Consider the following 24832-nt stretch of genomic DNA (forward strand, 5'->3'; position numbering starts at 1 on the left):
TAATTAAAAGAACCGGCTTTGACCATAGTTCAGATAATGTGTGGAGGTAAAGAAAAAAACATTTTAAAAATGTGGTTGGCACCTTGAGATAGCGTGGAGTTTGCATTGCCATTCACAACAGATAATCTTATGTCCCTCCTTCTCTTGTCAGGGACAGGAAATAGATTTTTGATGCTATCTAGTATTGATTGAACTGCCACAGAGCTGATGGGACAAGATTTGAAGGATACTGTTTAAAACAAGTCTGAAGAGCTCTTTTCACATGGTGTAATCGTGGGAGAAGAGAAATTACAATTATGAAAGTAGGAGTTTCATTGACTCCGGTAAAAGCAACCCTTTCCTTCTAAAACCAAACTTATTGATTATTTGAAGTTATTCAGTAAGGGTTTTGGAGGTGTGGTGGAAGGGAGATAACATGTGAAGATTGGGAGACTCATTTCTTTTTCTCTCTCTGGGTCAATTTGCATCTAATCTGTGCAGTCTGTGGAACATGATGGCTTTATGCTAGCTCTTATCTCTTTATTGATATTTTACTCAGGATTAACCTAACAATTTTTAGCCCAAGAAAAAAAGACCCATAGGGAAAAAAGCAGCTATTCAGCCTTAGGGAAATTTTTTAAAAATTAAGATAAAAACAATATTTAAGATTGAAAGGATGGGAAAAGTTAATACAAAGAACTCTAATTGAAGTAATATTTCTAGATAACTTCCTATACAGATAGAGAAATAAATAAGCTCCAGAATTCAATTGTTTCTTGGTTTAGTGTTTAATGGAATCCTTCAGTCTCTTTCCTTTAATAACTGACCTGGTTAAATTTCAGATATAATTAAATAGCAGTTTTGTGGGCACTGCTTCATAAATACAGTTTTGCTATAAGAAATATTCATTGAAAAATAGTACTCCATTTTATTACCAAAAGGAAGAATTTCAATGCCCATAATTGTTCTTTTCTACATTCCTTAATAACATTGGCATGGGGATCTTTATTTTTATCCATAGCATAAATATTTTCATACTCATTCAATAATTTATATGCATCTACTACTTCAAAAATGATTTCTTTTTAGTAGGACAAATTAATTTGGACTAGAAACCTACTAGTATGGCATGCTGTAGATATTGCATGTTATAATTTCTGAAAACAGGGACTTGAGTACATAGGTAACATAAGCTCTATAATTTTATTTAAAAAGACTACAGCTAAATTCCCATGTTGCCCAATCTGCTGGCCTTCTAATGCTCACCCTCATAAACTCGCTTACCAGGGAGTGCCATAGCCACATGGAGCAGGCAGGGAAGTCAACAATCTGTCATGGGCAAATTGAAAACAACTGTTAAACACTGAATAGCGATGCAGCATCATAAACAAACAACAAAGAAAACCTTCCTTTAACATTTGAGTTTGGGAGTGGGCATTTGGCCTACTATTTATGACTCATGTCCAGGTGTCCACATCCCATAGTGCCTGAGTTTGGGTCCTGTGCCATTCCTGATTCTAAGCTTGAGCTAATATCTACTGTGGGAGGGCAGCAGGTGATGACTCAATTGGTTTCCTGCCATCCATATGGGAGACTTGGATTGTATTCTTTGATACTGGCTTCCGCTTGGCCCAGCCCTGGCTATTGCAGGCATTGGGAGAGTGAACCAGTTGATGAGAGCACTCTCTGTGTCAAAAAATAATTATTAAAAGGTTTATTTTATTCATCACGGATTTTTGGTACTAATTTGGTTTTCAAATAACTATTGCATTTAAATATTATTCCTGCCACTTTGGGCATGTTCTTAAATATTTATTTATTTGAGAGGAAGAGTTACAGAGAGAGAGAGAGGTCTCCCATCCACTAGTTCACTTCCCAAATGGTTGCAATGTTAGGGGCTGGGCCGATGCAAAGCGGGAAGTCAGGAGCTTCTTCCGGGTGTCCCATGAAGGTGCAGAGGCACAAGCACTTGGGCCATCTTCTACTGCTTTCCCAGACCATAGCATACAGCTGGATCGGAAGAGAGGCAGCTGGGATTCGAACAGGCACCCATATGGGATGTCAGTGCTGCTGGCAGCTGCTTTATCGCTGGGCCAGAGCGCCGACCCCATCATTTTCAATTTCATGCCTTGAAAGGATGCCTCATTTACCTCACTGTAATCCTGTCCCTATGGAACACCCTTGAAAGGATGAGTTTATCATTTACTTTACAGTGTGAATCTAAAACTGTTTATTTTTCTGTGCTGCATTTTTATTTTGCAATTTTTTTAGCAATGGGCTTAAAAAGTGAATGCATATTTTAGGATAAATTTAATACAGAATTTCTATTATAATGAATTTAACTTCTACCAGATGTTTGTGAACATTTACCATCTGGCATCACTGATCTCATGAAACCAGAGCCTAATACCTGTTGTGACCACATAAGCACTGACTTGCAAAGTTGGTGCTTTTTTCTAGAAGGTGATGCCAAAAGTGGAGATTTAACCCAAGTGGCAGCAGAAAGCATGTTTATGCGTTACTCTTTGAGGCATGGCTTGACTTCGATTGGAAGAGGTCTTCTAAATTGACTTTATTTTCAAATCCAAGTTTTCTTGTGTATATGTAAACACCAAAGTAAAAACTGTAAATATTTTGGTTCTGTTGGTGAAACTTCAGATATACTTAAATGGTGTCATTTTTAGATCAGTATCTTCTGATGCTTTAATAGAAAATTGGTCAACTCCAATAATCATCATTGTCCCCACATTCAATTCATAGAGCCAAAGTGAAGATCTTGGAAATTAAGTTGAAAGTAGAGTATCTGTATTAATACTACTGCTCTTAACATTTATTTTAAAATATCTACATTTTTGATTAAAATTTTTTGCAATTAAATTACAAGTACCAAGTTTAACAAGACACATTTATGTAGTAGATTCAATGTTTCCCTCTAAAGATTATGGTGCAGAAATATACCTGAATTGGTATAGTGCACACAGTATTAATAATTGCATACAAATATTTGATGTTCAAGGAAACTTACCCATATAAGTAAATACATGAGGAAATTTCAAAAAGTTTGTGGAAAATATATATTTTTAAAAACCTATGCATGGGCCAGTGCTGTGGTACAGCAGGTTAATGCTTTGGCCTGAAGTGCTGGCTTCCCATATGGCCGCCGGTTCAAGTCCCAGCTGCTCCCCTCCCGATCCAGCTCTCTACTATGGCCCAGTGGAAGATGGCCCAAGTCCTTGAGCCCCCTGCACCCAAGTGGGAACCTGGAAGGAGCTCCTGGATCCTGGCTTTGGATTGGCACAGCTCTTGCCATTGAGGCCAATTGGGGAGTGAACCATCGGATGGAAGACCTCTTTCTCTGTCTCAGCCTCTCCTCTCTTCTCTCTATGTGACTCTGATTTTCAAATAAAAGAAATCTTTAAAAAAAAAAAAAAACCTATGCACAGATCTCAGATTTTTGGTGCTGGAGCAGACATTTAGCCTAGTAGGTAGTATGCCACTTAAGATACCTGTGTCCCATATCAGAACCCCTGGATTCCATGCCTGGCTCGAGCTTCTGACTATCAGTGCACACCTTGGGAGGTAGCAGGTGATGGCTGAAGTGATTGGGTTCCTGCACTGTGTGGGAGACCCGGATTGAGTTCTCAGATTCCAACCTCATCTTGCCCCAACCCTGGCCATTGCAGGCATTTTATTAACTGTTATTTTACACTATCCTTTTATGAGAAGTCAGACTTCTGGTCTGTGGATGGGGAAAATGAGGCACAACGTTGGGAGTGTTCACAAAACTTATGTATAATGTTCTTTCTCCTAATTGGATTTTGGCAGAAGTCAGCTATGAAACTAACTGTGTATGTTTAACATAAGTTGGTGGAGCCTGCTTTTAGATTAAGCACTGTCATTCAGTGGGGAGGAATTTTATTTTTTTGATTCACCAGATTTTACTCCCAATTGATTAGTAATTGTCTTAGGCCACCTAATTTTATAGACATCCTGATATCTTGAAGCTGTATTCCAGAAGACATGGATGAATATCCCACCAAGATAGAACGTAAGGAGAATAATCAACTTCTCATACTGATGCCATTAATGGATGAAAGTTGGATGAAAAGAGCACATGTTCCCTCTAATTATTGCAGCAATGAACAAGTCAGTATCAGTCGAAAATGTTAAACCTAAGTATTTCAATATTCAAGGTTAGACATCTTTAAAATTCAAATAGACAATATGAAATAATTCCATTACCAATTTGGATTGATTAATTATTAATTATATATTATATAATTATGTTGAAACAGATTTTGTAAGCAGGTAATTTGGAAAGCAGTGCCACTTACAACATCCAGAGCAATGAGAATGATACTGTGTGTCTGTCCTCAGTGAGTCAGCTGCTTACACTTGGTCCAGATTTTCCCATGCACAGTGGCCTCTCCCATACTCTACAGTATTCAAATGGGATTTCGGATGAGATCAAGTCAGGAGCTTTTACTCAAACAGAATATTTTCCCTCAGTAGTACTATGGTTCTGTTAATGTAATAGTAAATTTGTGTGTGCTAAAATGATCAGTACTGGCTATGTTTTAATGTATTGATTTTTTTATATTGAGGAAGAAATTCTTTTAAAAACAATAAGTAACTTAAATAGAAACAGCTTATATAAATTATACAGCAGGTTCTCCTTGCCTTTATGACTTCTAAAAGAATTTCAGTAACATTTTGCCAAATTTTAATGAAAGAGTGATAAAGCAATTTATTATGAAATAGAAAATGCTTTTTTTCTAACATGTTTTAAATTGTATTTTTTCAAAAACTTTTTGAGTTCATTAATGATAAAAAATATTAATACAGACATGGTTAACAATGATCTATTTATAAAGGGCATATTCATATCCATATAATTTCTATATTAATGTGAAGGCAGATTTAAAAATCTGTGAATGTCTTTTTTATTCAGTTAGCCAAGGGCTATTTAATTGCTCTTTAAAAGTTCTAATGAAAGATTTTTCCTATTTCAAAAAAATTTCAAAATAATTGATATTTTCTCTTATTTCACACATTTCTGAAAAATTATACTTGGGCTGGTATATTACAGACATTTGCATTTATATTTAATAATTAACATTTCTACTGAGCAGGAATCTCTTGGTAAAATATCAACCTAAACATTATGAATCAGAAAATACTAAAATTTCTCTTTTATAAAGACCTGCCTTTTTAGTGGCATGGTTTGTAATCTCCAATTGTCAATGGTATTTTTACATCAAAAATGCTTGTGTAAGTCAGCACTAGTTGTTGTCAGCTTATTAATATTTCTTTTGTGTTTTTAATAACATGGCTTAATCCCTTGCCTAACATCATGGTGACGACTGTGGCAGTACCCAGTCTCACAGAGGTAATACAATTCTTAACATTTTTAAAAACCGGGAGCAGTGGATGAGAAGAGTTTTGAAAGTTGAGGTCATGTTGTAAGAGGTGACTGTTCATTCAGGAGCATATTGTTCAGTCTCCATGTGTTTGCATATATTCTATAGATTCTTGAGTTTTTAATTTCCAGCTTCATTCCCTTGTGGTCAGAGAAATGTGTGTTTATTCTTTTTTTTTTTAATTTGCAGAGACTTGCTTTATGGTCTTGCAATATGGTCTAGCCTAGAGAAACTTCCATGCACTAATGAAAAGAATGTGTATTCTGCAACCATGAGATAAAAAGTTCTCTAGATACTGGTACATTTGGTCCATAGTGTTGATCAGCTCTGTTGTTGATTTTCTGTCTAGTTGATCTGTCCATTGATGAAAGTGGGGTATGGAAGTCTCCAATTACTATTGTATTGGAGTCTATGTCTCCCTTTAGATCCATTAACATTTCTATTAAATAGCTGAATTCCCTGGCATTGGACACATATACATTTATTGTATAGTGTCTTTCTGTTGAATTGATCCCTTAATCATTACATAGTGCCCTTTGTCTCTTAACAGTTTCTGTGTTAAAAGTCTATTTTGTCTGATACTAGGATGGCTACACTTGCTTTTTTGCTTTCCATTAACATGGAATATCCTTTTCCATTCTTTGCCTTTCAATCTGCACATATCTTTGTTGATGAGGTGTGTTTCTTGTAGTCAGTAAATAGATGGATCTTGTTTTTTAATCTATTCAGTCTCTGTCTTTAAATTTGGAAATTTAGGCCATTTACACTCAAGGTTACTATTGATCAGTAATGACTTGACCAGGCCATTTTCCATAAATATTCCTATTGTTTACTTTGGATTTCCTTTGTATTTTTACTGCAAGATTTTCTGCACCCACATTCTTTGAGAATGATGACTGTTTCTGTGTGCAGCACACCCTTAAGCATCTTTTGTAAGCCTGGACTACTGGTGACAAGTTCTTTCAATTTCTGTTTGTTATGGTAGGTCTTTATTTCACCTTCATTCATAAATGAGAGCTTTGCTGGGTATACCGGGTTGACAATTTTTTTTCTTTGAAGACTTGGACTATATCTTTTCAGTTCCTCCAAGCTTCTAGGATGAGAAGTCAGCTGTGAGTCTAATTGGAGATCCTCTAAAAGTAATCTGGCATTTCTCTCATTCACATTTTTTAAAGATTTAGATAAGATTTTAGAATCTTATGTTTTAATGTTGAAGGTCTGACTACATTGTGTAATGGTGAAGATCTTTTCTGGTCATGTCTATAGAGTTCTATGGGCATTATATACTTGGATATCACTTTATCCATATTAGGATAGTTTTCTATAATTATTTCACTGAATAGACCTTGTAATCGATTCTCTTTCCATACCTTCAGGAACTCTTAAGACCCATATGTTGGGTCATTTGATAGTATTCCATAAATCTCCAACATTGTTTTTAATTGTTATGATTTTTTTCTTTTTGTTCTAATGGAAAAATTTCCAAGGATTGGTCTTCTAGATTGGATGTTCTTTATTGTGCTTCAGCAAGTCTGTTGTTGAGGCTTTCCACTGTATTTTTTATTTGACATATTGAATTCTCTGTTTCTAACATTTCATTTTGATTTTTCCTCAAAATCTCAATTTCATGGGAAAATTTCTCATTCATGTCAGGTATGGACTTAATTCATGAATTTGCTTCTCATTGCTTCTGAGTAACCCTATGATTAATTTTGAATTCCATTTTGGCATTTCATCAATCTCTTCATCTTCACATTCTAATATTGAAGTGTTCTTCTGTTACTTTGGAGGGGGTGGTCATGATGTCTCTTATTTTTTGAATTTCTGCATTTATTTTTAGGAATTTGTGGAGATATTTTTTTTTTCATTTGATGGCTTTTATCTTTTGACCATACCTCTGTGGCTTAGTGGAGTGTCTGCCCCATTAGTGAATAGTCAGAAGCTTGCGCTGAGTGTGGCCTTGGGGCTCTAGTCTGTGTTCCAGGGTAGGGCAAGTATACAGGGTGACACTGAAATTGGGCATGGTAGATCTCTTGGTAACAGAAAAGAGGGTATGTTCAGATCTGTTGGCACAGTCACAGCTTCACATCCTGTCCTCCAGGGTGATCAATGCCTGGATGTTAGCCTTCAGTGGGTGCGATACTCAAACTCACTTCCACATGAATTGTAAAATGGATCTGTGCAGTCCTCAGTGTGAGTATAGATCCTGCTACAGTCAAACACCCAAGGCAGTCAGGTAGCTCTGAGCCTGTAGATCTGCACACAGTGATTGCACAGAGACCCAGCAAAAACCCTGCACCCTCTCATGTGGTCAGAGTTTCCATAGTCTCAGCACACACAGTTCTCAAAGTCCTGAGATTCAAAGGATCCACTCTGTTCCCATGTCTTCTGACCAGTTTCCAGGTGCATACAAATCTCTGCAGCTGGTACTGATGTTGGAATGTCTGCTTCTCCCTGCCTGGTGCTGGGTGCATGCTCACCCAAGCTGCTGCCCCTGCTGCTGTTAAGATGGTGTCTTTCCCCACCAGTTGCTGGGCCTTTGCACAAGAGCTACTGCAGCTGCTACCTACTTATGTCCAAAATGGTGCCCCAACTTTGATTGCTGTGCAACTGTTGGGAGGATGGGGAGAGAGAAACATGCCCCCTTTTTTTTCACTGAGTGAGCAGATACACTATTCTCTTCAGGGCTCCAGGCTGGAGTCGAAGACCATGTAATCTGCTTGGCTCTCCTTCTGGCTGTATCTCCAGTGGCACAGGCTGCTTCAGTCTGATCTCGCCTTGCTCTCCAAAGTGGTGCTTTCTCTGGCTCTGGGTTGTTGGGATTGTGTGTGTGTCCTTCTACACAGATCCATGGCATCTCTCCTGCAGAATCTCCAATGCAGTTTTCCCTCCAACTCTCCCATAGAAGGCACTTTTCCATTTTTTTCCTACTATTTTCCCCCAGCCTAGAGCAGCCCACCATTTCCCTATTCAGCCATCTTTGGATCTTCCATTTGTTCTCACTATCTTCTTAATAACACAACTTAATCATAAAATGTTTTGATTGGTAAGATGAAAGAAGCTTAGCCATTAATCATATTTTAGTTTCAAATTTTATCCCAGAACTTATTATCTAACTGTTCCTTTTTCTTAGCTGTGGGTTCTTGTTTTATGGATGAAATATCGTTTTACATTTCCCTGAGAAAACACATTCATTCTCTTTTTGTTCTTTAGATTGTTATTTTGCTCCCAGATGTCTTTTTGCCAATGCAGACAGTTTATTGTCTTTTTAAATCTTAAAGGGAGTCACTAGAAATTGGGGCAGAATTTTTGTGAGTCTGCCAACTGGCAGGTTTAGCTCAAATGTAAGTGGGATAGGAGTTTGATGTTTTCCTGGGGCTGGCCTAATTGCCTGTCTGTGGAAGGATTTACCCTGGAGCTTGAATATTTCACATTGCTTACCTTCATTCTCCTCAGGTGCTTAATGGAATTCCTTTAAAAATAAACTTCCTGTCCCCTAATATATGAATGTACTTTATCCTCTGATTAAGCAGGAAGATTTAAGGGTAATACATGGTTTAGTTCACAAAACTTTAACAAATCCTGTCTCTTGAATTGTGCTTAAGAGTCTTTTCCTGGAGTGGGGAACCTTTTTCCTGTTAACGGTCATTTGAATATTTACAGCATCATTTATGGGCCATACAGAATTGTTGACTTAAAAATTAGCCTGCTAATAGATTTATTGAATTTTGAATCCCATGTGTGGTTGCCTTGGTGAGGCCAGACTAAATCCGATTTCATGAGTCTTAGATGGGTCATGTGCCAGATGTTTCCTAACCTAGGACACCATCTGGTAGAGGTCTTCTGAAATTCTGCTCAATGTATTCATCATTTCCTGCCTTATAAATCCCAGACTGGCTTCCTTCACTCTGCTTCTTCACTCAGTATTCTTCTATCAGAAATATGTTATACATTTAAATAATTAAAATAACTATTATTTAGTGATGTCTTGGAAAGGGAAAATTAAGTGGTTTTCCTCATAGCCATCTTGACTGGGTGTTTTCCCCATGTTTATTTTCTATTGGCAAAAATCATCACTTCATAGTCTCAAGTTCGCTGAATATCAAAATCTTATGTGGTAATAAAGGAAGGAGGGGCACGTGACAATTATGGAGCATCTACTGTACTCCACGTATATGGCTGGATGCAAGAGTCAGGGGATACATTGCCAGCATTACTATTATGAAGTTAATTTTCCATGTCAGTTTATTGAAGTTTTTAGAATTACCATGGCAATTTCACATACTAACAGGTTACATCAATCACATATTAGTTAAAAGATTGATTTTTCTTTCTGCTACTCAACACTGTCCTCATATCATGACTAACTTTTGCTAGTTTGGTTTATTGTGCATATAGTTGTGACACACTTTTTTCAAAACATGAGTTCAGAGATTGTTATAGCAAGTAGATCCAGTAAAGGTAAACAATTTTATAAATTAATTGATATAAAATGTAAAAAATAAAATTTTTAATAGACATATCAGTGCTTTGCAATAATACAAGCAAGCTATTTTTCTCTTAATGACTATGATACTACTGCTATTTTTGCAGTTTGAAAATGAAGTTGAATCAATGCCTCATGTTCTAGCTCTCTTCATAAATTGAATTTAGCAAATTTCTTTGCTTACTACTTGTTTCTACTGTGGTTTCAAGAGTTCTAGGCCATAACTGCATTTTCTTCTTCTTTTTTGTAAATATTTATTTATTTACTTGAAAGCCAAAGTTACACAGAAAGAGGAGGAGAGGCAGGAAGAGAGAGAGAAAGAGAGAGAGGTCTTCCATCCACTGGTTCACTCCCCAAATGGCCACAATGGTGGAAGCTGTGCTGATCCAAAGCCAGGAGCTTCTTCAGGTCACCCATGCGGGTGTAGGGGCCCAAGGACTTGGGCTAGCTTCTACTGCTTTCCCAGGCCATAGTAGAGAGCTGGATCAGAAGTGGAGCAGCTGGGACTTGAACCAGTGCCCATATGGGATGCTGGCACTGCAGGCAGTAGCTTACCTGCTACGCCACTGCGCCGGCCCCTATAACTGTATTTTATTTAGCATCAATTTCTAAATCTTGTCCCATGAAAATGCAAGTTATTTTAAGAGGAAATGCCTCATTTCTTATTAAAGTGATACAATATTGATGGGGATCAAAAGAGAAATGAATAATGGAGCACACACCCTGACTTCAAATCTTTTCTCCATTCAGATTCTGCTTTGTACTTTGGGTATTAACTCTAAATGGCTTGAATCAATCTTTCTTTGTACTTAGGGTTCTAAAAATGTTAAAATTTTCAAATGACAAGCCCAGTCATAGGATGACCAGAATCTATTTAATGATATTACTAAAACCATTAAAAGTTAGATTATCTTGGAAACTATTTTATGTAAAAATAGAATTTTATCCAGATATAATAAAAATTATGCTCATTATATTTTCAAATATTTTCACCTTGTTTTCTAGTATTAGCTGAATTAAGCATAGTTAATAATAAATTTTTTTTTTTTTTTTTTTTTTTTTTTTTTTTTTTGACAGGCAGAGTGGACAGTGAGAGAGAGAGACAGAGAGAAAGGTCTTCCTTTTGCCGCTGGTTCACCCTCCAATGGCCGCCGCTGCAGCCGGCGCACCGTGCTGATCCGATGGCAGGAGCCAGGATCCAGGTGCTTTTCCTGGTCTCCCATGGGGTGCAGGGCCCAAGCACCTGGGCCATCCTCCACTGCACTCCCTGGCCATAGCAGAGAGCTGGCCTGGAAGAGGGGCAACCGGGACAGAATCCGGCGCCCTGACCGGGACTAGAACCCGGTGTGCCGGCGCCGCAAGGTGGAGGATTAGCCTATTGAGCCACGGCGCCGGCTCAATAATAAATTTTTTTAGTTAGCATTTCCTTGGAGTTCTTGACATTTTTTTCTCTATTTAATGCTTGTCATCAATGTAAATAATGAGACACTTGAAGAGTTAATTTAGTCTTAAGTTCTCTTTAAAACAATGAAAAAATCAGTGCCATTATTGTCTGTTTAATAATTGTCTTTGCTTCTCCCTACATCCAAAATTTACTATCTAATTATTAAATATTTTACAGAGATATTCCCTCAAGAGGGCAAAGTGTAATTTCACCAGCTAGGCTAATGTCCACTAAAATATGAGTTTTAATTAGCTGCTATTCAAATGGTTGTGGTGCAACTCAATTTCCACAAAATATTTTATTGACAAAGTGTATTTTCATTGACAAAGACCCTTCATCAATATAGACACAAAGTTTTTAACATCACTGCTAGTTGACATTTAACCTTTACATGAATGCTTATGGTGTTGATTACCATTCCCTTGATGTGGTCATTCCAATTATGGGGCAATTGAATAGGTTAGAAAAGTCATAAATAAGTCTGCCTGTCTATCACTTCTACCTATAAGGTTTCATTCTGTCCTGTGAACCCATATCAATGTTTATTTTAGCACATTTTATTATGCATGACAATTACTCAGGACAGTATAAAGGAGGAAAGGGCTGTGGCTACTTGAAAGGAAATGAAGAGATCCTGGTAAGGTTTTGGAAGAGTACGCAGAGGCAGACTGTGTGATTTTTCTCTCAAAGGCTGCCAGAGAAGAAAGCATATTGATTCTAAGCTAGATTAAATATACCTGCTGAGAATAAATTTTTGACTATTTAGGTTAATGGCAGTGGAGGAGAGGGTGCTGCTTCTGAGATAAGATATGTTAATGAAGAAGCAAACAAAATGCACAGATGAGAATGAGAATGTTAATTATGGGCCTCGGTCATTAGACCAGAGTTTTGCAGTAAGTTCATGAATCACTCCCAAGAAACAGGCAAAAGAAATGGAAGAAATTAGACAGACGTGATATCTAGTAGTTTAGAATTATTCTTCTTAGTCCACTATGACTTGTATCAAATTTATATTTCATATAGGAATAACACTTTAAATTATAAATGATTAAAAGGAATGTTTATTTGTTAAACTGGCCGTAGAACCCTGGTTATGAGATTTGTGTCCCTTGACATGTGTCTTAGGGAATCAGCAAATGTTCTTTCTGATATGAAGATGCCATGTTTTATTTAGTGACTGGCTTAGAGACACTTTTAGGAAGGTATTAAAAAGCCTTGCTGGTAAGTGTGTCTAGCACTCAGTGATAGAAACTGCTAGGTGTTAGTCCAGCATTTATTACCCCTTCCACTGTACTAATAGAAGTCTGCCAGATGAAAGATTGCATTTTCAGCCTTCCATGGAATTACAGCTGGCCAGTGAGGTGTGAGCGCAGGATGTGGTGCTCTGTTTCATGGATTTGTTTAAAGCACGTGGATCCTTTTGGGGAGGGATAGCCTTTGTTTCTCTCCCTTCCTGCTTTCCTATCTCAAACTCGATAGCTAATAACTTCTGTAGTCCTCTGAGCCGGTGAGACTAGGTTGAGGATGGAAATCAGTTCTAAGGATTAAGACACTAAGCCTGGATCACTGGTACCTGCAGGATTGCTGTATTACCTTTAGATTCTTTGCATCTGAACTTATTCAGCATCAGGGAGAATACATTTATTTCTCTTAAAATATTGTTTTTGGCTCTCTGTGTGTTCTATAATATTTGTCTTATTATATATCCTATGTAATGTACCCACGAAGTAAAGTTACTAATGTGAGAAAATGGTATGTAGAAGTCAAAGTTTTCCTTCTGACTGTAAATGTGATCCTACAGGATTTCCTGGTTGTTAGAAACAGCCATGCAACATTATCTGGAGATACTCGTCTCTTCTGGGTGGAAAGTTGCTGCTGGGGCTGTGTCTTGTGTAAACCCACAGGCTTGGGAAGATGGAGATCTGAGTTGAATTCCAATGTTTTCAGTTTTTGGTTAATCCTGGAAAAATGTCATAACTTCTTCAAGACTCTTATTCCTCATATATAAATTAGGCATAATAATTTCTACTTTTTCAATTTGTTATATAAATTGTATGAGGTAATGTAAAGAATTAATATAGTACATAGCATGCATTACAACCATTGTTTTTGGTGTTGGTTAAAGGTAAATAATTCATTGTCCTTCTTGATTTAACATTAAATATCTTGCTTTTTATTATTTTTCCAAGTATTTATGATGTTCAACAGTGCTACTTCCTAACCTACTTTTTTAAATAGTGCCTGATTCATGGAGAGTGTTAAGGGGTAAGGCAGAAAACTAATAAGCAGTATTGCATAGTTAGAAGATTTTCATTGTAACTATTAACTTCATGGAGAGAAATTTATAGGAGTAAAACTTTAAAAACAACAGACTTGTACTTTTAGGTGTTAGGAGTCAATTAAGGAATTTAAGATTCAAGATATGAAATGCATATCTTTATTTTAGAAATGTTGTAATTTGTAATGCTGTAGGATTATAAACTTCAACTGAATTTGTATTTTATTGATATATTTTCCTTAAGGCCAGATTCAAAATTGTATCAGTCAGTCTTCTATTGCTGTTTTTATGTTCTAGATTAGAAAATTTCCCAAGATATCAATACTCAAATTGGGATTTGATTATTGTATTTCCTGCTCTTTCCTCTGGCCTAATCTGACCACTAAATAGGGCCCTTGCATTTCAGCTTCAAAAGTTACAGGTTTCAGGATACCTCTCTGATTTGGGGTTCCTCTTATTTTCATATTACCTGAGTGAAGTTTAACAGATTTGAAGTCATGGTATATTTCAATGAACTAGACTAACTGCTTGTTAGTTGGAGTTAATTGTCTTGTTTTTAAGTTCTGGCTTCAAATCAGTAGGCTCTGTAGGCCAGTACTCCCATAGTATTGAAGGTGACAGCGGTTGTCACTGACTGATACAGAGCTGGATAATGTGCCTGCTAAAGTGTGTTTTTATTTTGGCTAGAGAACTTATAATTACTTAGTTGTCAACTAAACCTATGACTTGAAAGGTTTTAGTTGAATATTTTATTATTGATAGCCTGTTTGGTTTTATCTGAGGGATTCAGAAATATTACACAAAGAAACCTGTTTATTTTAATGACAACCAGTGTTCTGAGCATCTCAAAATCGTGAATTGTGAAATGAGGATTCTTACAACCTTGTTAGTTCTCTAATAGAAAAGTTTTGATAGTTGTTTGATCAAAGTAACACTTTGAAGCACACTCAGTAGTTAGATCTGAATATGAGATAAAACAAATCTCTTTCTAACATCTGCAGGGACCTCCTCTTCTTTCTGAAGTTGCTAGGATACTATCTTAAAGAAATAACTCATTTGATTAACTGCAAATAGAAATTGCTTTTTTAAAAAGTTCATACATTTATAATAGCCTAGGTCAGACATAAATCTATACTAGCTAAATGTTAAGCATATGATCTCGATGACCCTTTTGGAAATCAGAACAAAAATCATTATTTTTCTTCATAAAATGCATGACACTGAGTGACTTTTAGCCATGTTTTACCACAAAAATGAAAATATTATTTATAGAGAGATACTTTCTTTTGCTTTATTCTAGATTGTAGTTGATACTGTGAGGATCAAATATAATGATATGCATAAGTACATTGAACCTATAAAATGAATGTACAAAACCAATAATTTTTTACAAACTGATGTCATGAGAAGTGAAATTCTTGCCTGTTTTTATGCATGTAACCTGTTACCCACACCTATGCTTTAACATTTGATGACATTTTTTCCTAGAATTTAAAAATGTAATTTCATGGCAGTGACCATTATTATCTGTAATATTATAAGTAAAGTTTTAGGCACAGAAAACAAATCTTTCTTTGGTTATACAGTTTATCTATGGAATGATGATAATCTTGGTCTCAACATGAACATCACAAAGGAACTCCATATAAAATATTCTTCTTTGTTACTTTTGTATATTGTGAGACTCAGCTACCATCTACGGAGGTACAGGAAAAGCCAACAACGTAATTAAAGCAGCATCCGTAGTAGAACCATTTATCCAAACAAAGCCAAGCTACCAATTCACTTATTAGCTTCTGCTTCATGTGAGACAGGAATTTCAAATGCTCTCCATTCCTTTGATTTTTCCAAAAGTGTCATTAGCTTGATATATTCTTACAGAAAGAGGATGTATTCACAGGGTTCTTCCTATAGGTGTGATACTGATAAAGGTGAAAATTGTAGCTGTTGGCTATAACATAAAGCTCTGTAGCTTTGCCTCTAAGAAACTCTACATGAATAACTGCAAAGGCAAAGAAGGAGTAGAAGTCTAGGGCTGAACTTTGTTGTGGCCAGTTCTCAGATGAGAATGCAGGCAAACATTGGAAGTAAATGCATCTTCCAGTTCTATTCTACTGAAACTTGAGAGTTAAAGGGGAGAAGAAAAATGAGAATGAGTGAACATTAAAGAAATTAGTTTGTGGGAAGTGGAAGAGATGACGAGAGGTTTCCTGGACAGTGTGTTTCTAAGTGTGTCTGAGCAGTTGTATGGAGTGCAGTTGTGTGTTCAGTCCCTTGAAAGGGTGTCCCTGACTTGGGCTAAGGAGTTGAAGGACTGCTGTATCTGTACATACTAATTTATATCAACGCATTTAAGAATTCAAAGAGAACTTTTCTATTTTATTGCAAGTCTAGGGGAGATCTTGTACCTAATAAGTGATATTGGGAATCTGAATCCCCAAAATATGGATGTATTTGAGAATTCATCTCTGAAAGCTGTTTGTTTGCAAAGCTTGATGAAAAACAAAAGTGTTTGATTATATCTGTAATGGTGCATTCACTTTTAGTGAACAAAATGATGCTAGCTGTGGATCTGGGCAGCTCAGTGCCACCAACTTGATGGGTTTGTTGAAGACTAAAATAGGAATACATGACTTATATGGCCAGTGGTAGACCACCTTAAATGACTCGGCTCTTCTGTGAAGCCATAAAGTTTCATAGGGGCTTCATGGAAGCACTGTTTCCAACGCTCTCTTACCTCCATCACTCATCTGCCGTAGAAATATAAATTAACTAGATTTACTCCACTACCTACAACCTCTCAAGGGTTTCTCAGAAGTCTTAGAAGGAATACCCAACTTCTGTCCATAAGGCCTGTAGCCCCATAGATCTGGTCTTGTTCCTATCCCTTGATCTCACTTCCTCCTGCTGTTCTTATTCTGGCCTCCACCTTGCACCTTGGGTGCATAGAGCTTCATTTCTTAATTTGTTTTTGTCTCGACGCTTTTGTACTGTTTTTTCCTAAACCTACTGAGCTAAAGTCCATTGTATGGCTGTTGCCTATGAAATCTCTCCTAAAATAATCTTTCCTTGACCACCCATTAAAGTAGTCTTCCCCTGCTTAATTACTTTTTACTAATTGGCCCTTGTTATTTCTTTCATAGTACGTGTGACAGTCAGAAATTAGCTAGTTTGTATGTTTACAGTGTTTTACCTGCCTTCCTCCCCTAGAATATAAACATTATGAGGGCAGTGATCCTGTCTGTCTATTCAGGGCTGTTTTTCTAAGGCGTAGATTAACAACTGACACTTGATAAAAAGTGGAATAAATATTTGTCTAACGTTGTACTAATGTAGAATGTTTATGAAGGAGTAATTCTGGAGAGTGATTCTGGAATAGAATCGTATTACAAACTGCAAATACCATACAGCTTTTGCTTTGTCACAAGTAGGTCCAAATCCTTCCTGTATTTTGAAGTCTTTTCAAAAATAGCCTTATTCAGATGTAATTCACTTACAGTAAAATTTACCCTTTAAAATGTGTAGTTCAGTGGTTTCTAGACTATTCACAAACACAGGCAATCCTCTCCACAGTCAACTGTGGAGCACTTTCGTCACCTCAGAAGCCCTCATCTTTGAGCTATCACCTCCTATTACTCCACACCTATCACAATCCCTAGTTGTAAGCAGCCATTAATATACTTTCTGTCTCTTTAGATTTCCACAGTATGAAATTTCACTGAAGTGGAATCACAGAATATGTGGCATTTTGTGACTGACTTCTTTCACTGGGCTCAAGGTTTTCATGCAGTAAAAAAAAAAAAAAAAAAAAAAGGAAGGAGGGGGATCCAGGGAGAGAAGGTGGGAGGGAGGGAAGTATGGGTATCTTAGAATTATACCTATGAAATAGATAAACTCTGTTCCCTTTATATTAATTTTTTAAAGTCCATTTGTGTTATAGCATGTATTTTTTTTTTTTTTTGACAGGCAGAGTGGACAGTGAAAGAGAGAGACAGAGAGAAAGGTCTTCCTTTTTGCCATTGGTTCACCCTCCAGTGGCTGCCGCGGTTGGTGCGCTGTGGCCAGCGCACTGCGCTGATCCGATGGCAGGAGCCAGGTACTTCTCCTGGTCTCCCATGCAGGTGCAGGGCCCAAGTACTTGGGTCATCCTCCACTGCACTCCCGGGCCACAGCAGAGAGCTGGCCTGGAAGAGGGGCAACCGGGACAGAATCCGGTGCCCTGACCGGGACTTTGTTTTTTAAAAAATAGCTGACTAATAGAAGTATATTATGTGATTATACTAAATTTTATTCATAAATTTGTCTTTGGGATCTGGATAATTTCCATCTTTTTGTTTTTATGAATAAAGCTGCTATAAATATTCACGCACAATTTTTTGTGTGGGCATGCAATTTTATTTCTCTTGAATATATGCCTAGAGTAGAACTTCTGGGTCATGTGCTTAATTGTTTGAGACTAACAAACTGTTTCCCTCCCTTCCTTCCTTCCTTCCTTCCTTCCTACATTTATTTGAGAGGCAGAGTTAGAGTGAGGGAGAGACAGAGCGGGATTTTCCATCTGCTGGTTCACTCCCCAGGTGGCTGCATTGGCCAGAACTGAGCCAGGTTAAAGCCAGGAGCCTGAAACTTTATCCATGCATCCCATCTGCGTGGCAGCAGCCCAAGCACTTGGGCCATTTTCTGCTACTTTCCCATGCATGTTAGCAGGGAGCAGGGTAGGAAGTGGAGTAATCAGGATGCAGGTGGCAGCATAGGAGGCAGCCTGACCCTATGTGCCACATTGCCTGCCTAATGGACTGTTTTCTGAAGTGGTCCTCTGGCTTTTTTCTTGGTCAATTCAGGTAATGCTTTGTCAATTTTCTTGATCTTTTCAAAAGTCTAGCTTTTTATTCTCTTGAATTTTTTTCTATTTTTCTATTCTCCATTTCATTTATTTCTACTCTAATGTTCATTATTTCTTTTCTCTGCTTGAGTTAGATTCATTTTTTCTGGTATCTTAAGTTGCTATGTTGGGTTATTGATTTGAGATTTTTTTTTTCTTATTCTAGGCACTTAACAGCTTTGATTTCTCTCTTAAGATGGATTTAACTGCATTTTTATTTATCTCAGTGTTTTCTGACTACTATTTTGTTTCCTCTTTTAGCTACTGATTATTTGGGAGCATGTTGTTCATTTTCCACACATGTCCATTTATTTTCTGCAATTGTTTTCTAATTGTATTATTTGGTGTCCAGGGAACATAGTTTTGGGTTACTTCTATCTCTTCATGTTTGTTGAGGTTTGTTTCATGGATTAATGTATGATGTATATAGGAGAATGTTCCATGTGCTTTTAGAGGAATGCACATATCATGTTGGATGAGATGTTCTTTAGTAGCTTGTGAGCCCTAGTTCATTTCTAGTGTTGAGTCTTCCGTTTCTTTGTTGATTTTTCTCTCTGGTTATCCTGTCCATTATTGAAAGTGGGGTTGTGAAGTCTTCAACTATTGTTGTTAGATTTCCTGTTGCTTTTCTTTTTTCTATCAGTTTTTGCTTCATGCATTTTTGGTACTCTTGTTGTTTGGTCTATAAATGCTTAGAATTGTTAGCTCTTCCTAATGGAATTGAATATAGTGTGTATATATATATATATATATATATAGTGTTTAATTGAATATGTGTATCCATGTATACTCACTTTTCTTCCTTTTTATACATTACTGTTCTACATGTTATACCAATTAATATTTCAAACTCAACAAAACATTGTTAAAATTATTACTTTACTAAATGTAACCTCTTCTCAAATCAGCTTTTCTTTCATATACATCCTTTGAGCTGATGTTGGTGGTAATATATGTAAATTGCATTTCTTTATGCTACCATCTCAACATTATTGAATGTACATATTTTATACAATTGCTTTTAAAATCAGCTATGAAATGAAAGAAGCATGCATTCATAATTTGTATTTGTTATAATTATATAGTTATCTTTATCCATATTTTTATTTGATCTTTCAGATTTAAATCATTGTATGCTGTCACATTCAACCTGAGAACTTCCTTTAATATTTCTTGCAAGGTGAGTCTTTTGGCAGTACATTTCTTATTTTTGTTTATTTGTAGTCTTACATGAGCTATAACATTCACAAACACATTCACAAGTGATGTGTAATAACTTAGAAGTCTCTATAACAAATTTAAATTTTTATTGGCATATAATCATCTAGCTATGTCCAATATGCACAATAATTCTGAGATTTGAATTTACAGCTGCATTTGAATTGACTGGTCTTTTTGGATGCCTTGATTAGGCAAACATATTTGAATCCTGATTCATACTTGTTCTTTGTGGTACAAAAATGGCTCACTGAAATTAATATATAGTCCTTTTACATAATGTTTGTGTCCCTGATGAGTATGGAAAAGTGTCTAGCACTGAGAGTATAACCAAAACATTTGGAACTTTCTTTTTCATTTTGCTAAAGTTTAGATTCCTGGGTTTGCCAGCATATGGTTTTTGAGACCTCAAGAGGCTCTTTTTTTTTTTTTTTTTTGACAGGCAGAGTGGGCAGTAAGAGAGAGAGACAGAGAGAAAGGTCTTCCTTTACTGTTGGTTCACCCTCCAATGGCCGCCGCGGCCGGCACGCTGCGGACGGTGCACCGCGCTGATCTGATGGCAGGAGCCAGGTGCTTCTCCTGGTCTCCTATGTGGGTGCAGGGCCCAAGCACTTGGGCCATCCTCCACTGCACTCCTGGGCCACAGCAGAGAGCTGGCCTGGAAGAGGGGCAACCGGGACAGTATCCGGTGCCTCAACTGGGACTAGAACCCAGTGTGCCGGCGCCGCAGGTGGAGGATTAGCCTAGTGAGCTGCGCCGCCGGCCCTCAAGGAGCTCTTATTAAAAAGTTGTATACTACAAAATGTGGATGGGATTTCAGGCAGTATTATCTAATTTCTAATTATTTTGTTGCTGTCTGTAAGGACTACCTAAGGAGTCGGATGGGAGGTCTAAGAGCTTCAGTCCTTTATGTTCTGTTGTAGAGTATTACATGTGAGGACAAATCTACATGTGCCTGAGGGCAAATTTAGTTTCTTCATTTGTTATCTGGGAACTCTGAGTTTGTTGATATGCATGGGATGCTGCTTTAATACTCATATGTAAGAATTTAATTAATGAAAGATAAAATCCCGAGGGACAATGATTCTTAGATCTTTCTTTAAGTACATTTAATATATTGTCAGTCCTAATACCCATAAGTGTCCATTCTGAAGTAATCTGACATGCTTAATGCATAGCAATATTAATATTTTAGTCCTTTCTTCTTTGGATCTCAAAGCATCCTGGGCTTTTTCCTGCTACTAATTTTCATAAAATCTCTGAAAGTGATAGAAATCATACAAGGGAGTATATGTACCCAAGTAATCATCACCTTTCTATAATCCATATCTAAAGTATTTTGACCTAATAGAAAAATCATGTTGAGATATTTAAGTTGTGCTTTCCTACTTGTGACTGGGCTCCATATATGCTTTTGGCTAAAAGTTTATGTTCCATTTCATGCCTCTTCCTTCTTTACCTTTAGCTACCTGATTCAACTGACCAATTCCAATAGACATTTCTGTTGGTCAATAGACAACTGTCTAATAGAAAATGCTGTGTGTGATTCCCTTCAAATCTGTTACATCTATAGTAATACTAAAAATCAATCTTTTCTAGAACTAATTTTGAGAAGTTTGGATAAATAAGATTAACATACACATAAAGTCACACATACAGACACACACACACACACAGACACCTACCTGCACATAAAGCAGTATATGTAGAATAAATATTCTCTTGTAGAATCAGGCCCTGTCTGTACCAGGACCTCTGAGATACATGTGTGTGTATAGAAATATACATAATTTTTGGCAACTATAATTGGAAATATTTGTATCTGGGTTTTGATGCTTTTAACATGGGGGTATGAACTGATATATATATATATATACACACACACACATATATACATATATGTAATTCCTATGATTTAAATTAAGCAGTATAGGGGGATAGCTTTTGACTGAATATATTTCTTTTTTGAACAAATACAGGTCTCTATCTTGCGTCCTGTAATGTGACCTCAAGTGACTTCTAATTTGACGTAGGTCTGCCCCATTAATGACCTGTTAAGAGTGTTTACTGTTTTATGTTTGAGATAAAAGACTAATGTGAAGCTATATAGTAATTTTTAAAAACTACATCTGCTAAATTGCTGTTTGGAAGAGAGAGAATGATGAAGGCGTTCATCAAGCATGCTTTCAAGTAGTTAAAGGATTGCCCAGATAAAGGCTGGTGAATGTTAAACAGAAACATATAATTTTTAGTAAATAAAAAGAGGAGTTCTGTGGTCAACAGCCCTGTTCATTTGAAAACTTGAATTTATTATGATGGAGTGAAATTTCTCAAACAAAAGTTTTAAGAAATAATAATACAAAAGATATCTTAGAATCTCTTGGAGGAAGAATCCTTTACTGTAGTTATAGAGTTTGTGTAACATGACTTCTGTGTTTTTATGTAGGATTATTAAAATCTCAGTACAAAATTTAAAACTATATTTTAGACAAAACACAGCATAAGAATTGATACCTTACTATAATTTTACTCATATATATTTATGTTTTGAACAAAAGCATAGTTGCTAGGTACTAGAAGTTAAAACTTTAAGACAAAACAATTCAGGTTTTTTCATCTTAAAAATCAATGAAGTTATACATAAACTTTAAAGAAAATCATAATTGATAAAAATAAAGTATGGCATGATTTGGGTCAGCACTTTATAAAAAATCATTAATAATCGGAAGTTTTAGTGAGATTACAGGTACTTGGGCCGGCACCATGGCTCACTTGGTTAATCCTCCGCCTGTGGTGCCAGCATCCCATATGGGCGCTGGGTTCTAGTCCCGGTTGTTCCTCTTCCAGTCCAGCTCTCTGCTGTGGTCCGGGAGGGCAGTGGAGGATGGCCCAAGTGCTTGGGTGTCTGCACCCGCATGGGAGACCAGGAAGAAGCACCTGGCTCCTGGCTTTGGATTGGCGCAGCGCTGGCCGTATCGGCCATTAGGGCAGTGAACCAACAGAAGGAAGACCTTTCTGTGTCTCTCTCTCTCTCATTGTCTATAACTCTACCTGTCCAAAAAAAAAAAAAAAAAAAAAAAAAAAGAGAGAGACTACAGGTACTGATTAATTTTGCTATGACATGTTGACTTCAGTCAAATCAGTTTTTAATTTTACTAGAACTGGGTGGCAATAAAAATGTAACTAAATCATTGAATCTATTTTCTGTTACCTGCAAGACTGAATTTCATTTTGGGAAAAATATTCTTAAGGGAACAATTATAATATTCTTTGGCTAGCTATGGTCAAGAATTAGAAGTTTGTAACAGAAACTCTTCTTGTAAGCGTTGTAGCAAATCTTTAGAAGAAAGGGTACTTGATGAACACATAGAGCTATAAATATCAATGTGGTGATTTGTGGCACACTTCACAGCTAGAGAAGGAAACAGGTCATTTTAAAACTCTGCCCTGGGGAGGGGCAGAGAAGTAGCAGCGAATCCCATTATGATGGGGGTGGAGCTGACACTGGTATTTGGACCATGTGACCACCTGGCTTCCAGCAATGGCAGTGGGCTAGTCTAGGATGGTGTCAGGGTATAGAACGTGCCATAGATAAGACTGCACCATTTTACTTACATTTCCCCCTTTTGTTTTTATAAAGCAGGAGTTGTATGGGAATATATTAGCCCCAAAAGTCCAGGAGGGGTAGAAGGATGATGATCTGTCTTTAGAGCTATTCCTGTTGATATGGGGCGATGAGGTACTCTTTGCTGGCAAGAGTACCAGTCTCAAGCCACTGTCTTCTGGGTGAGGAGCCGAGTACATCCCTGTAGCAGCATTTGGCTGACCACCTGGCTGTTGAAGGCCTTGGTTCGTTCCATTATCAACTCCTGTACACACTTAAACAGACATGCTAGTATGAAAGACAGGATGAGAATAGCAACCTAGTAGTAGCATTAACCAAGTAATGAGAGGATTTCATAGAGGAGAGGAAATGGGGGGGGGGTCTCTGGACCCTTGTGAAGACCGATGGACGTAGTTTAAAGTTGATCCCAGCCAAGACCGGGAGAAAAGCCACTCATCTTTTGCCGGTAGAGGGGTTTGTCTGTAGAGATCATACAACATTAAGTGGAGGAGAGGACCATCGACACACACAGTTCAGGAGTAGAGCCATTGATGTAAGAGTAGAGGCTATGATTACAAAGGAATGAGGCCCCGAGTGGGCTACATAGGGTCTAGAGCAAAAGACAGAGTCATTATTAGAGATCGAAGAAAAGTGCTGTCTAACCACACATAAGTTCTCTGAGAGGCAGATAGAAACGGACAGAAGGGGCTTGATAATCCGGTGGGCTAGCATTGGCTTTAAATCGTGTTGTGGCAGAGGATTTATGATAGTTACCTGAATGCTTGCAATCTTGCTTTGTTTGATTCTATTTAATTATTGAATTAGCAAATCTTTGAGAATGTTCTCTTGATACTGAGAAGAGAGAAGTTCATTTTACAATTTCTGTGTTATACATTCCTTATACTAGTTTGACATGGTAAATAGTTTTAGATAAAGATCCAATCTAACACCTGTTGATTAAGTATTCTGATTTAAAAATTGTTAACAGATTTTGTATTTTTAGTTTTATGTTATTTGAAAATAAACAGAGCTGAATTAACTGTAATTGAATTTCATTATATTTAACTTGGCTTTGCATGGTACAAATAACATATAAGTAAATTGATGGGCTATGTTTCCTATTTCACAGTTCTTGTTTCTGTTTCTTAACAAAAAAAAAACCTTCTATAGTAAAAATAATTTAAATAGTAGTGGCATTATATTAGGTAATTCTAATTTATAGCTATTAAATATCACTTAGAAATGTACTTTTTTTAAAATGCATATTTTCATTTGATTCAAAGGGAGAGAGGGGGATGGTGAGAAACAGGGAGAAGGGGAGAGAGGAGGAGGTGGAGAGATATATTGAATATTCTGGTTCACTCCCCAATTGCCCATAAGAGACAGTTCTGGGCTAGGTTGAAACAGAGCCTGGAACTCAATCAGGGTCTACCATATGAATGTCAGGGATCCCAAGTACTTGAGGCATCATCTGTTGACTCCCAGAGAGCATGTTATTCGGAAGTTCGATCAGAAATGGAG

At 37.0% G+C, this 24832-nt stretch overlaps 1 long non-coding RNA gene across 1 annotated transcript in view; it reads left to right on the top strand.

Annotated features, from left to right (window-relative positions):
* LOC149121812 (uncharacterized) overlaps positions 1–21817 on the top strand; it is a 45170-nt gene extending 23353 nt beyond the window's left edge. The window contains exons 2-3 of the long non-coding RNA XR_016222699.1: positions 19609–19669; positions 21687–21817. This is a non-coding gene — a long non-coding RNA (uncharacterized LOC149121812). The remainder of the gene's footprint in view (positions 1–19608; positions 19670–21686) is intronic.
* Positions 21818–24832: the final 3015 nt, after the last annotated feature.

The sequence above is a fragment of the Oryctolagus cuniculus genome, chromosome 16, assembly GCF_051225735.1.
Source record: "Oryctolagus cuniculus isolate XC-2025 breed Fujian yellow rabbit chromosome 16, ASM5122573v1, whole genome shotgun sequence".
NCBI lineage: Eukaryota > Metazoa > Chordata > Mammalia > Lagomorpha > Leporidae > Oryctolagus > Oryctolagus cuniculus.